The 13,814-nt window shown below is 38.8% G+C and overlaps 1 protein-coding gene and 1 long non-coding RNA gene across 4 annotated transcripts in view; both read left to right on the forward strand.

Annotated features, from left to right (window-relative positions):
• The window catches only part of LOC120714343, an 873,031-nt gene that overhangs the window by 520,002 nt on the left and 339,215 nt on the right, over window positions 1–13,814 (forward strand). The gene's annotated exons all lie outside the window — the stretch shown is intronic.
• Window positions 1–13,814, forward strand: part of LOC120714314 (spermatid perinuclear RNA binding protein) — a 93,827-nt gene that overhangs the window by 26,665 nt on the left and 53,348 nt on the right. For all 3 annotated transcript variants that reach the window (XM_040000471.1, XM_040000470.1, XM_040000472.1), the window contains exon 2: window positions 5,298–5,389. The gene's annotated coding sequence lies outside the window, so the exon portion shown is untranslated. The remainder of the gene's footprint in view (window positions 1–5,297; window positions 5,390–13,814) is intronic.

A 13,814-nucleotide genomic window follows, 5' to 3' on the forward strand; every position in this document is an offset into this window, starting at 1 on the left:
TGAGTGGAATTTTTAAAGCCAAGGCTGAGTCAGTAGAGATCCATGGGTTGGCCCTTCTCTACAAAGAGGAAATATGAAAAGAGAAAAACATTTCCAGGGTTTCTTCCAGAGTGTATGTCTCACTGTGACTTTTTTAATTGTCTGGTTATATTCACCTTGGGCTAGGAAAAGCATAGGCTGTAGCTCACGTACTCAACACACACACCATCCTCAGGAGAGCTTAATTATTTCAGAGAATTGTCTATATTTTTTGAATGAATATTAAGTTGATGGTTGTGTGCAAGAGCATGGCTGTAATGAAAATGATTCACCATAATAAGTCAACAGCAGTGAAAAGAAATGGAGTAGAGTCCCAAATGTAGAGGGCCAACTTATGTCATGAGTTGAATTAATATCAAATAAACCCTAGATATTCAACATGCTGCACTCAGGAAACCTAATAAATCATTGATAGTTGTAGCAGTTTAAAAAAAAACCCACACACTAATACAACACAACAGAAGTACGTTATTGTCTGACTAATGGCAACATCCTCACACATTACACTATGAGGGCTCTATACTAATGGAAAAGTCTCTTTTATCTGGGATTCTGTGAGTAATCCACAGTAGACAAAAGCATGGTGAAGGTAGCTGTACTCAGCACATGAAACCCACAAAATATGAATGATGAAAGGTTTTAAAATCTATCCAGTGAATTCAAAGGCCCCGGGTGACAATGTTCTTTAATAAGACGTGTGGAAAATGAGGGTAGCGGTGTATTCTGTTGCATAGTATCATGAAGCATGTGCATCAGAGAGCACAGCCCTGACCTTGATAGGAGTGTAAATGGAGACATGTCTGTTTATTTATTTGTATTCCCATTAGCTTCCTGCACAGCAGGAGCCACTCTGTTTGGTGTCCACAATTTTAATCTAAATGTTGTCATTTCATACACAACAAGCCAAGAAGCAGCAGAAATCTTTGCAGCTTTACATTTATACTGTTAACTAAGGCATGTTTGTAGGCATTTCTTAAAAAGTGGAGATTTTAGCTATAATTCCTTTATTATGTGAGGCAGTTGCTCTGAAAGTATGCGGATTTTACTTTTTGCTGTTTGGTTGAGGAATTATTAAATTGAGTAATTAATAGGGGGTTTCCTGCTGGTCAGAAAATAAGGGTTAGGGTTAGGTGTGTAATTTGCTTGGTCTTTGTCTCCAACTTCCCTCGGCTGTGTTGAAAGTACCTTACTCTTCTGAAAGGCCTCCGAGTCCAAATCTGTGTGTTTTTTCTGGCCATCTGTAAAAACAAACTAATTTTTTTAAGGGTTTTTGGTTTATGAATTGAGTAAAATTCCTATACCTCCTACTGTAGCGTAAAATTATGTCTTGGCCTATGCTTCATTGCACCGTTGCGTCTCAGTTTGACATCAAGACTCTTGTTTGTGCTATCAATAATGGTTTGCAAATGAAATGTGAAGGATTGGCAAATTAAATAATGCTCGACACAATGTTTGTTTTCTCTTCCTTCGAGCTCTCTATTAAGAGCCGTGCCAGTCGATGGTGATTGTTATCTGACAATGCCGTATGTCTTAGTTAACTCCTGCAGTAGTGCTCTGCAACAAAGGAAACTAATACACATCTGTGTCACTTTTCCAGCGCTAAAGAGGTGTAAAAAATGATTTTCTTAACATAATCTCGTTCCTTACTATACCTCTGCATAATATATCTGTCACATTTTCTGTGAAAAATAACAATATGAAGAGATTTTTTTAGGATATAATATTCACATCTGTAATTACAGTGTGGCTTTAAATCTCTGTTTTGTGGGAGATCTAATTTATGTGTCAGTTGCTGCAGAATATTGCCACAGGATATGCCACACAAATTGTAATGCATTATTATCAAACTGAAAGACTGCTTACTTAATGATGGGCAATCTTTAGCATAAAATGCTCTCTTTTTTGTTTTTTAAATTTCCCCATAATGGTGCACTTTTTTTTATTTTGCTGTGTCTGTTTTGAATAGCTGGTCTGCACTCAGTGTACTCATAGAAAGCATTAACAACATGTCCTAATTAACTTTTAGCTTAGCTATTCAAGGATTCATATTTGCATACTCTACATGGCCCAAGTTGCTGAGTAGTGCTTTGTTCTTGTTAATTAAATGATATAAAACCTTCCAGATACCCCCCCCACACACACACAGAAACCAAAATTTCAAAAAGACAAGCAGATTATGCCTTACATTAAAGGGGGGAATGCCAAGGCCTTCCCTGGCCAGGCAAGAGATATAATCTCTCCGGCGTGTCCTGGGTCTGCCCTAGGGCTTCCTCCCGGTGGGACATGACCAGAACACCTCACCCAGGAGGCGCCCAGGAGGCATCTTTGTCAGATGCCCGTACCACCTCAACTGGCTCCTTTCGATGTGGAGGAGCAGCAGCTCTACTATGAGCCCCTCTTGTATAGCCGAACTCCTCACACTATCTCTAAGGGAGAGGCCAGCCACCCTTCGGAGGAAGCTCATTTCCACTGCTTGTATCTGTGATCTCATTCTTTCGGTCACTACACGCAGCCTGTGATCATAGGTAAGGGTAGGGACGTAGCTCGACTGGTAAATTGAGAGCTTCGCTTTTACACTCAGCTCTCTCTTTACCATGATGGACTGATACAGCGTCCGAATCACAGCAGCCGCAGCACCAATCCATCGTCGATCTCCCGCTCCCTTCTCCTGTCACTCATAAACAAGACCCTGAGGTGCTTAACCCCCCCCCAAAGCATGCAAAATAACATCATTAAAGTGAAATATACACTCACCGGCCACTTTATTTGATGTACCTTGTTAGTACTTGGTTGGCCCCACTTTTACTTTCAGCATTTCTTTAATTCCATATGACATAGATTCAACAAGGTGCTGGAAACACCTTTATAACAGTGTGGTCATAAAGGTATAGACACGGTCAACAACGATACTCAGGTAGGCGGTGGGGTTTAAACAATGCACAGTTACTACTAAGGGGTCCAAAGTGTGCAAAGAAAACATCCCTGGCACCACACAAAGCAGGGTGCTTTAATTTGTTTGCACACAATTTTGACCCCACCATCTGAATGTCATAGCAGAAATCAAGACTCGGTGCTTATCCAGTCACTCATATTGTCTAATTTTTGGAATTTTAATCCTATTGTAGCCTCAGCCTCAGCTCTCTCTTCACCACGACAGAGCGATAGTTCTTAGCTGACCGGAGTGGCACCTGGTGTGATTTTCTGCTGCTGTAGCCCATCTTTGTCAAGGTTTGATAGCCTGTCTGGCACCAACAACAATGCCACCTTCAAAGTGAAAGAAATTACCTTTCTTTCTTATTCTAATGCTCAGTTTGAACTTAGGTAAGCTGTCTTGATAATGTGCACATGCCCAAATGCATTGAGTTGCTGCCATGTGATTGGATAATTAGATTGTTAATTTGCATTAATGAGCAGCTGAACAGGTGTACCAAATAAAGTGGCCAGTGAGTGTACACAATTTAGTGAACACAATTAGTAAAAAGCATTAAAATGTGCCTGTGTTTGTATGTGTGTGTGTGTGTGTGTGTGTGTGTGTGTGCAGTCTTTGCAGCGTCCTGTGTTTGCATGCACGTGTCAACATAATGAATAGACTGACAAACAAAATCTCTGGAAACCAGTTTGTCTTGCAGAACCATGAGATCCATTACACCTGCCAGTGCCGCACCTTATTTATGCTCTATTATCCAAGGTGTGACTGCTTCTCGAAAGAACACACAGCAAATACTCACCATTTGTTTTGCTTTGATTTTCTTGGCTGTATGATAGTGTCTTGTTACTTTTTTTCTGAGGGTGCGCCACTGTCAGTCTGTTATATCTGGTTTTTCAGGAACATCAATTTCTTTTCTTTTTTTCACAAAGTGTCTCATAGGTTAGTGATTTGACTGTAATATACAACAGTATATAGCTTCTCAGACCTATACTCAGAAATCTCTTCAGTGCACACATAAAGAAGGTGTGCAACCAAAATCTTTACCACCATGATCCACCATTCAAGGGTGGTTGGTCTTTACTGTGTTATGAAAAACCCATCATTTACTGTCTCCAGTTGTTTCATCTGTTATTCTTTAATGTGTTTTAGCAGTGAATTTGAAATGTGATAAAACTGTGCTTAACAGGGCAGGCTGTAGGCTCTAGAAATTATTAATGGCAACTACCCAATTTTAATATTGCAGAATTTTCCACAATCTGTTGCTATCAGCACAGCTGCACTTCTTACCATCTGCCACCTTAACACGTTTTTGTTTATTTAATTCTAAAGTAGGGGTGTGTGATATGATTTTGGAATGATTGGGACTGAATTCAGGACATCGTGACAACTTTCCTGGTAAAGCAGATCAATCATACCTTTTACTGCATCGCAGAAACACAGAACATAAACCAGCAATGTGTTATCAGAGTATTAATACAAAACTATTTCATAATTTTCTTTCTAGACTGAAGCTTGTTAAAAGAAAAGAGCAAGGTTGTATTGTGAAATAGGACCAGGAAGTGTTCAGCAACTATGAAAAGGTAGTTGTGTAAGAGAAGTAGAAGAGCGAGGTGAAAAGTAGTAAGTGCTTATCATAACAAAAATAAGCAACCTTTTGTGCTGATGGCTCTACGGAAGAAAAATGCATCACGTAGTAAATTATGTCATCATTGGGAAGTGGCTAATGTTGCATGAATTGTGCAGCTAAATTAATAGATAGTCTTAGACTAGAGGAATGAACAACAGCATTTCATAGATAGTTCTGTGATAGAGTGCAATGTGATCGAACTGTTTGCATGCAAGTTCTCGTTTCAAACACTTTGCTGTGTTAAGTGACACATGCAAATAATAGTCCACTTCCTCTTTAGGGTCAGTTTTCTGGTTAGCGAAGATTATGCCAGTTGGTGCACTTCTTCATTTTTTACGAGAGGAAAAAAAGAGAGAGAGATGCAATAATTTCTCTGTAGTTTCTTTTTAGAAATGTTTGCTACAATTCTAATAATTTTTTTACATTTTTTAGCTAAGGTTTTGTTTTCCCTATCCCCTTTCTTTTTGATGTTTCTGATGAAGGCAAAGGAAAAAGTAAAGCTGAAAAGACACAAACATAAGCTATGGTTTTAGTGAACTACTTGCTGTTTTAGTGAACTACTTCACTGCAAAGTTTTGCAGTGAAAAATATCTCAGTCTTATGATACGTTCTCCCCCTGTGATCGCTTTAAGTCAAGCAGAACATTGCCCTTAAGTGCCGTTGTAGTGACTGTAACCAGACTATAAACTTGTGTCTTCTCAGGTGCTGAACCCTGCCTGCTCAAACACCGTGACTCCAAACTGACAGACAGGGGGAAAAAGTGGACAGATAAACCAATAGGAGGCCAAAGGAGGGTGAGTGAGTAGTCTGTATACTGTACCTCTGTAGGCTGTCTTGAACTCTGTTTCACACTGTAGTTTAAAGTGTTGCTACTGCTATAGTTGGGTGGCTCAGTGTTGACAGTTTAGACCAGTAATTCTGAAAGCAAGACAAGCCCTGTAGCAAAGAGACTGATGCACTGAGCCCACTGAGGCCAAAACTAAGTCTGTTCGTGTTTTCTGTTACCCTTCTCAAGATTAGTGCTTTCATCAGAGGCTGTTCAAAAGAAATGACCGTTTCATACTTAAGTAATATAGACACGGCTTTATTTTGTGCTGAATTTTACCTAGAAAACAATCAAAGAAGGGATTTTTTTTGGCCAAAAGAGGAAAAGAGGCAGATGTTCAGCAACGCTTTGGGAACTATTCAGCAAAAAGAATTCCATCATAAATCTGCTAAATAGAAACAGTTCCCCCATCAGCATACAAAAGGTTTTAAAGAGGGGCCGAATTTGCTTGTGAGTGAACAGATGGAATCCGGTCAAATTCAAGATTTACATCTTAATTGGAATTTTTGTACCGTGTGTGTGTGTGTGTGTGTGTGTGTGTGTGTGTGTGTGTGTGTGTGTGTGTGTGTGTGTGTGACTTGCGCGCACACATGCAAGTCTGATTTTGATTTATGGGTACACATAAACGGGTATCACACGTTTATGTGTTTTTCCACTTCCCTATAATACATGTATTTTTGCTAGTTGTTCAATATGTTCCCCCAGTTAACAGTCTGTGTACCTACTATGTTGTTAAAACATCTGCTTACTCATCAATGCAATTTATTGATGGGTTGACAGATGTATTTGTTGGCCAACTGTTTACATAGTTGACTGACAAAATAAAATTACGAGCAATATGAATTTGCTGCTTTCCTTTTCTTTTCTTTGTTTGTTTGCTTTTTAACCTTCAAACCTGTTGGCAAAGTATACATATACCTGAAGATCTGCTCCTCTGTCTCTGTGTATATCTCATACACTCCCAACCGTCTGTAGAAGTTTTTGTACATTACAACTTATCCTGATATTATCTGAGAAAAATGAGTGCCTCATCTTCATTTGTGGTTTCATTTTCATTGTGGTCTCACACTGACAATGAATTTAAGTTAGACATATTTACTGATCACAGTGGATCAGGGGCTGTGGTCCTAGTGGTTGCCGGGTTCACTCTGCTTTGGTAAACTGCCTACTTATGTATGTAAAGTAGCTTTTATGCAGTTCACCCAGCGGTCTTCCCCACTATCATCTCAGTGGGACTGTTTTGGGGTCTGCGTGTGTGTGTTTATGTGTAAATAATTGATTGCTATAGAGGTTTTAGTGGATTGCTGGTGAGACTGAACCAGGCAAAAGAAAAACACGCTTGCCTGCTTTCCTTCACAGTGTGAGTAACATAACTTTACCATGTGTGCTTGCTCGCTGGGATGTTGAGTTGGGGAGCTTGTCAGTGTTCTGTGAGTAGATTTAGTTTGTGTTAATGGTGCTGCAGACATTAGTCCTTAAATCACAAATTAACATCATTTTTGAGCCACACTAAGATGCCACACATACTGTTAGAACCCAACCAATATATTTGATATATTGACTAATATTTGCTATTTGCCAATATCTTCTTATCAACATTTATAATAGCCGTTAAATGAAAATATAAAAAGTAAAGACAAGATAGGAGAAAGACCCTTTGACCAAGTGTAGATGTTGCATAGTTTGTCCACACTCTGCAACTTCCCTGTCGAAAAAGACACCACGACCAGCTGATGTAAGCAGGCGTGGAGTATAAACAATTAATTCACGACTTGTTATGACAAAAAAACAAGATTATTTTTAAACTGAATTGTAATATTATCTTGGTAAAGATTCTTAAAAAACTAAACGTAACACATGTTTATCTGTCGGGTTTTCATGAGAATGAAAATATCGGTCGTTATATTGGACTTCGCTATCTTTGGGATTTGTTTTCATTTTAGGTTTTTGAGTTTAAAGCTATAAGATGATTTAGAATAAATTATGAATAAATCTAAACATGAACTGTAATAACCAATAAATTAATTGGTTATACATACACAAAGACAATCAAGCATGCTGCCATGTTCATCCCAAATAATCAGACCTTCTTTCTTTAGACTTCTTTTAGCCTGCTGCTTACAACATTCAGTCTTTTTTTCCATTTTATATCTCAGCATCAGGGATAGCTGTGGATAGTCATGTTGTCCACAGCTGTCACAAGTCAGGCTCAAGGTCAATATAGCATATTGAGGATTTTCAAAAATTTGTTAGTTTTTTTGACTAAAGGGGTAAAAAATAATTTGTTTGTTATTTTCTTTGTTTGTTTTTGCTTTTTTTAATGTAAACATCAATGTCACTATGACCTTGTAACATTTTGCTGAAAGCAATATCTCAGGAACATGTAGATGAAATTTTATTCTGTTTGCGCACAAACAGTAAACCTAATTTGCTGGTCAAAGGTGAAGACCACGGTTATCTGAATACATATATTATATGAGTAAACGTCAACTGCAGTTTCACTGGTTGGCAGAGGTATACCACAAGGCAGAGAGTTTAGTCTCTGCTTCTTTCTTAATCTTTCTCAGTCTTTTACCAAGGGTCTTTCTCCTATGCTGGCTTGTTCTTCTTTGCCATCCCTTCTTTCTTTCTTTCTTGCCCCTTAGCCGCAGTGTCCTTGAGAAAGCAGTGACTTTGCCGGTGAGTGTAGCAGAGCGCATCACTCTCTCTCTTTCTCTCTCTCTTAGACTCTCTCTCTCTGACTCTAACTCAACACCCTTGCACACAAACGCACCGACACACACACACAAACATTTGGTGGGTCCATAACACAACTGTCAAGCAGGACCACACTGTAAAAGTCTCTTCCCTTTATACTCCATGAATAATTCATCATCACTAACATTGGCTATATGGCTTTATGCAAATGTCGACAAACCTATTGCAGAGGAAAAACGGAGACAGTTGTGTTTTGTATCGAGCCAACCTTTTGCCAATTTACTTCTCTTTCAGGAAAAGATAGTAAATGATACAACCAAAAGTTGTCATTTGTAGTCAACAGTAATATAAAATGTTGTGATGATGATCAGTAACTGAGTTACTGTTGAATTCGCTTGGTTTCATAATATGACGCTTTACAAAATTGGATTTATTGCTGAAGTTCAATTACTCTTTCTGATGGTTTGTTACCGAATTCTGACAAATTGCCCTCAGTAGATACTGGAGTTTGGCTGCCAGCGTGGAAACACGATGCCTCTGTGCCCTCCCCCTCATTAAAACTGCCCTCCACTAATCTTGGATCATGACAGCCCATTGTTACAGTTTTCCGTAGCTCTTAAAATATGGATGGGGTCTGATTGTCTGCTGGTAAGATGAGATGTGATAGACTCTTGTTGCTGTTTGTTCTCGCTCTCTGTTTTCCATTTGTATTGGGTCACCGCTTTTTCCTGCCGCCTTGCGTGTTTTCTGTAGGGGATCGTGTATCTTGTGGATAAGTAGCTGCAGTCCTATATATGGAACATGAGATTTGCAACTTTATCTGCAATGTTTATTTATCCCATATTTGAGAGTCTGATTTAAATAATATTTACTGCAGTGTAATTTGCATATAGTCTGATTCTTCCTAGCAACATTACATATAGGTTCATTTGAGTAGCTCATGATAGTATCTCATTGCCGCCATGTTATCATTCATTCACTCCTTGTCTACGTGTGTCTTGTTCACACTTCCTTATGTCACACATACGGCTGAAAATGCTTCCATAGCCATGGTGAGCAATCCCAATGGGAAAAGTTGAGCCTGAATCGCTTTCTCACTCTCTTTCCTTCCTTTGTCTAATGCCTTGGTGCAGTTTAATGCTTTCCCCACATGCGCACACTTGCACACAGATGAGCAGGTCTGAATCTAAAAGCAGAGAAGATGCAGATTTTTGGTCACATGTTGTTTTAATTCATTTGACCAAGAAGCTGTTAAAAAACAACAACAGACAGAGCGTGAGGATGGTTTTCTCTGCTGCCTGCTTTCCTTCTTGTTAGCGACCATGACCGTGGTGGCTGGACATTTGGCTGTGAAATACTTGCGCAAGAGTCTGCTTGAGAAAAAGGCTCTTTTCTCAAGCAAAGCGCATTGGACAGATAAACACCTTCACCTGTTGGACCAGCAGGATGTCAGTCTTCTAACCTTATAAATTGTAAAACAGCAGCAGTGCAGCAAAACGACACATTTAAGTTCAAGTGACAAAGCCCTCTAGCAGCAAAAGTAGCCATGACAGAAGGAAAGAAGGAAGTCAGAGTTGTCACAATACTACAGTTTCAAACTCGATACCGACACCCAGGAAAATACTCGCATCTTGATACCATTCTTGCGACAAAAAACAACAAAATCAAGAGGCATGCAAATGTATTCACATATAGCCCTGTTTATTTCCAGTGCTTCTGGTGATTTAGAACCGTATTTGTGGTGTTGATAAACTAGAGTTGTTAAGTTCGGCTGCCACTCTGTCAGTATAGTGCTGTTAGACTTTTCTCACCTTCAAGGGTTTTTTTTAGGCGCACATGCAAAAAAAACATGTTATCTTGTAAAATTAGCACCGTCTGTTAATGTTACAGACAGCCAGGACTGGCAATGTTTGCTGCCTAGCTCCGACACTAACATTATTCATTATTGTTTTATTGTTAGTCACAGCTGCTAGATCAGGGATGTCAAATATTACGTCCAGGGGCCAGAATCGACCCGGCAAAGACTCCAATCTGGCTTGCTGGAAGGCTTTGGAAAATGTGGGAAGAAGAACTCTATTTTTGGACTTTTAACTTCATTTTCACAAGTTTTAGAGCTTTTCCTTCACCAAAGTAATTAAATTATAGATAAATCTGTAATTCTCCACATTACTTCTTGCAATTTAAGCCCAAAGTCATCCTGACAGACTTCTTTAATTTACTACAGCAGCATTTCTTTATCACTATTTCTTTATCTCTGCCTTATATTAAGATATCTCATTGATTAAATGCACAGTTAAACTTGTTACACTGACAGAATGGGAAGTATCATCAGTCTGGCCCACATAAAGTCAAAGTGGGGTCTATGTGGCCTGTGATATAAGTTTGACATTCCCGTGCTAGATACTGCTTTAATAATAACTTAATGGACAGCTATAATTGCTACTAGTTAAATGGTTAACGTTGGTGTGTGCCGAGTTAATATTTATAATAACTGTTTAATACAGTATGCCAATGCTGTTGAAACAGGAACTTTATTGACTTCTCATGATTCCTCATAAAGCTGAGCTGTCAGTGTTCAAGATGCACGCCAAGTTTGTTGTGCTACTGCTCACGCGTTCAGCTGCTAGTGGGGAAGGGGCTGTTTGCCTGCCTGTCCTGCTGCAGTGCTTTGTGAAGTTGTGTGAAGTTGGAGGAGGAGAAGACTGCACTGTTCTTATGAATACTGTTGCAATCATTTTTAATATCTATTAGTATCTGAGTATTAATGTTGTTTTGCACTTCTCAGTAAATATGGGGCCTACGGTATCTTTGCAATTAAAAAATGATCATGTGCTGTCACATTTTCAGAGTTTTGGTATTGAAAGGTACAGTTAGTGTCCGTCCTGTTGACATCCCTAGTTTTTATTGTGAACTTTTGAGTACAGATGTGTCAAGATACCGACTTCAGTCCAAGGGGGCACTGTTCCTTTCCTGTTCTTTTTTTCTGCTTAACTGTGACCATGATAATACTGTAACCTTAGTCAACTGTTTCTTTATTTTAATCAGTACAGTGAAGATAATTTCCCCCCGATGACTTGGTGGTGATTGACTTCCATTTTGCAGGCATCCAAAATATAATTGGTGCTTTTTGATGATTTTGTGTTTCCTTTTAGGAACTATTGAAATTATTATCAGGCCCAAATTAGGAACACATGCAGTTATGCATGAGCAACGATAAATGTCAAGTCAGTAGAGGTTTGTTATTTTATTTACTCTGTGACATATGTTAATCAAGAAAACCAGTGATCAGACACACATACACAAGGCTAGAGAGTCGATTTCTTGCTTTATGAGAGAGATCCAACTTGGGTTTAAAAATAACTAGAATATTCCTTTCATTTTAAAGTGTTACTCTTATATGGATATATCATCAGATTAGATATAAGATAATCAGATAATTAAAAAAACGGGTCAATCATAATTCATGCTAAATTGTTTTTAATTATTCATCAATAGTCCTTGTGGCTTGCACACACACACACACACACACACTCTCTCACACACACACACACACACACACACACACACACACACACACACACACACACACACACACACACTGTAAACCTTTTCTGTTTCCCTCATTCTGTATATTTCTATCTTTTCCCCGTCTTATCTTCTCATTTCTAACCTCCCTTCTGGTCACACTCTGCCCCCATCAAGTCCCACCCTTCCTTTCCTTTCTCTCTCTTCCTGTTCCTTCCTCTCGCCTCTGAGTCCCACCGTCTTCTCCCCTGAGTCGGAGAGACAGACAGGAAGGAAGTGTGTAATGAGACAGCCATATCGAGCACACAGCCCAAATTGACCTGCAATGAATGGAGGCACTGATCAGATGCTGCTAAAGCAGTGCAGATTAACAAGCAAGGGGGATGGGAGAGAAAATGAAGCTCCCTAATGTGGCACACGTTTTAGGAATACTATCAGACATGCATAAACCGTTTTTTTTAGGTAACAGGAATATATGTGTTCACACAGGGCCTCCAGTAGCTGTTATTATTTAAAAATGAATGTGCTTTTATCTTGTTTGTAGTTTTACTGAAATCAATAGTTGGTCACTTCATCTGAAAGGTAAAGCAATCTGCATTCAAGACACTGTTTTCTCTGCAGTATGAACACAAGACAGAGAGGAAATAGCTTCAGAGTGAAAATGAGAAAAACAATGACAAAAGCAAGAGAACGAATGGCAGGACACACTCCTATTACTCTTATTATTGTCAGAAGTGTTACTTTATATCCTTGCTGGATATGAAAATACTGGATGTGATTTAGCTTTTGTAGTAAATCTTGCTAATCTGCTCATCTGTCTCCACTCGCCACACTACTGATTTTATTAATGAAAATGGAACGATAGAGGGAGAGTGGACATATTATCACTAACAGTTCTTTGTGGTTGTGTGTGTGCGTGTGTGTGTCTGTGTGTGTGCGTGCCTTCTAGTTTGTCCAGTGTATCACAGTAGAAGACCATTAGGGGATTACTTCACATCTGGATAACCCTAGCTGTTCTAATGAGTTCACGACTGCAGTATGCATTTCATAATTTGGATGGTTTTAACAACATTACATATTAAATCATATCTGGCCTCAATTCTGCCCAGATCATTTTTAATTTTGGTGTAAAAAAGTTATTGTGAGGATTTACTAAATATGTGCACTGGCAGTTTTTCGACTGAAAGGTGTGGACACGGACATTTTTGTGCCTGGCCGTATTGCCAACGTGTTTGAGTTTCCCTTTAAGAGCACAACATTTGGAGTAAATCACAAACATCATTTACGAAGGTTTTCAGCAAGTAGTTCACTAAAACCATAGCTTATGTTTGTGTCTGATGTGGGGATGATAGTTGCTGGCAGAAGTGCTGATATATTTGGAATTCCAGATGAAATTGTTGTCAGAATGACCACCTAATAGCACCGGTGGATTGCTCAAAACTGTGTGTTCAATACCAAGTCTATGCCTCTGCTCTGTCACACTTCACTGACTCATCACCCCAAATGTTTAGGGCTTTGCAAGTCATATTTATGGTGTTCAAACATACTGGTATTTTGATGAAGTAGAGCAGAACTCAGAGAACTGAGCTTAATGTAGGGTGTCAGAGGGAAGTGAAGAATCAGAGTACAAGGTACATGGAAGGATTTGTCTTTTACTGGTTATTACAGTCAGCCAAGCTACTTTTTAGCTTACAGAGTATCAGGTTTTTTGACACATTTCTAAACATAAATTGATCCATAATGACAATGCCAAGCACACAAGAGCATCAGCATCTCACCAAAACTCTTTCAAGGATTTTACTTCTTTATTATGAAAGTACAGAAGTTTTTTTCTGATCGGGTTATCTCAAAATGTAATTTTTATCTCCAAATTTCATCTCAATAATTCAACATTTTAAGACAATCTGAAATTTTAATACCTAAAGCCTCACATCACATAAAGGAAAGAAAAAAACAAGTGCATAGCATGCATTTTTCCACACTTGGCACAGTAACTTTAACTTGAGTACCTTAAGGATGGTTTAGGATTCTGAAGTTAACAATATTTGATGTTTTTCTGCACATCATACAACTCAACTAACACAGATTTTAAGAGGAATAGTCTATAATGAAGTAGTCTTTCTTGGGATAAATCCCCCTCCTGAGGTGTCAGATTTATCCAGAGAACGTTT

This window comes from Simochromis diagramma, unplaced genomic scaffold (genome assembly GCF_900408965.1).
Source record: "Simochromis diagramma unplaced genomic scaffold, fSimDia1.1 OVJJ01000596.1, whole genome shotgun sequence".
Lineage (NCBI taxonomy): Eukaryota > Metazoa > Chordata > Actinopteri > Cichliformes > Cichlidae > Simochromis > Simochromis diagramma.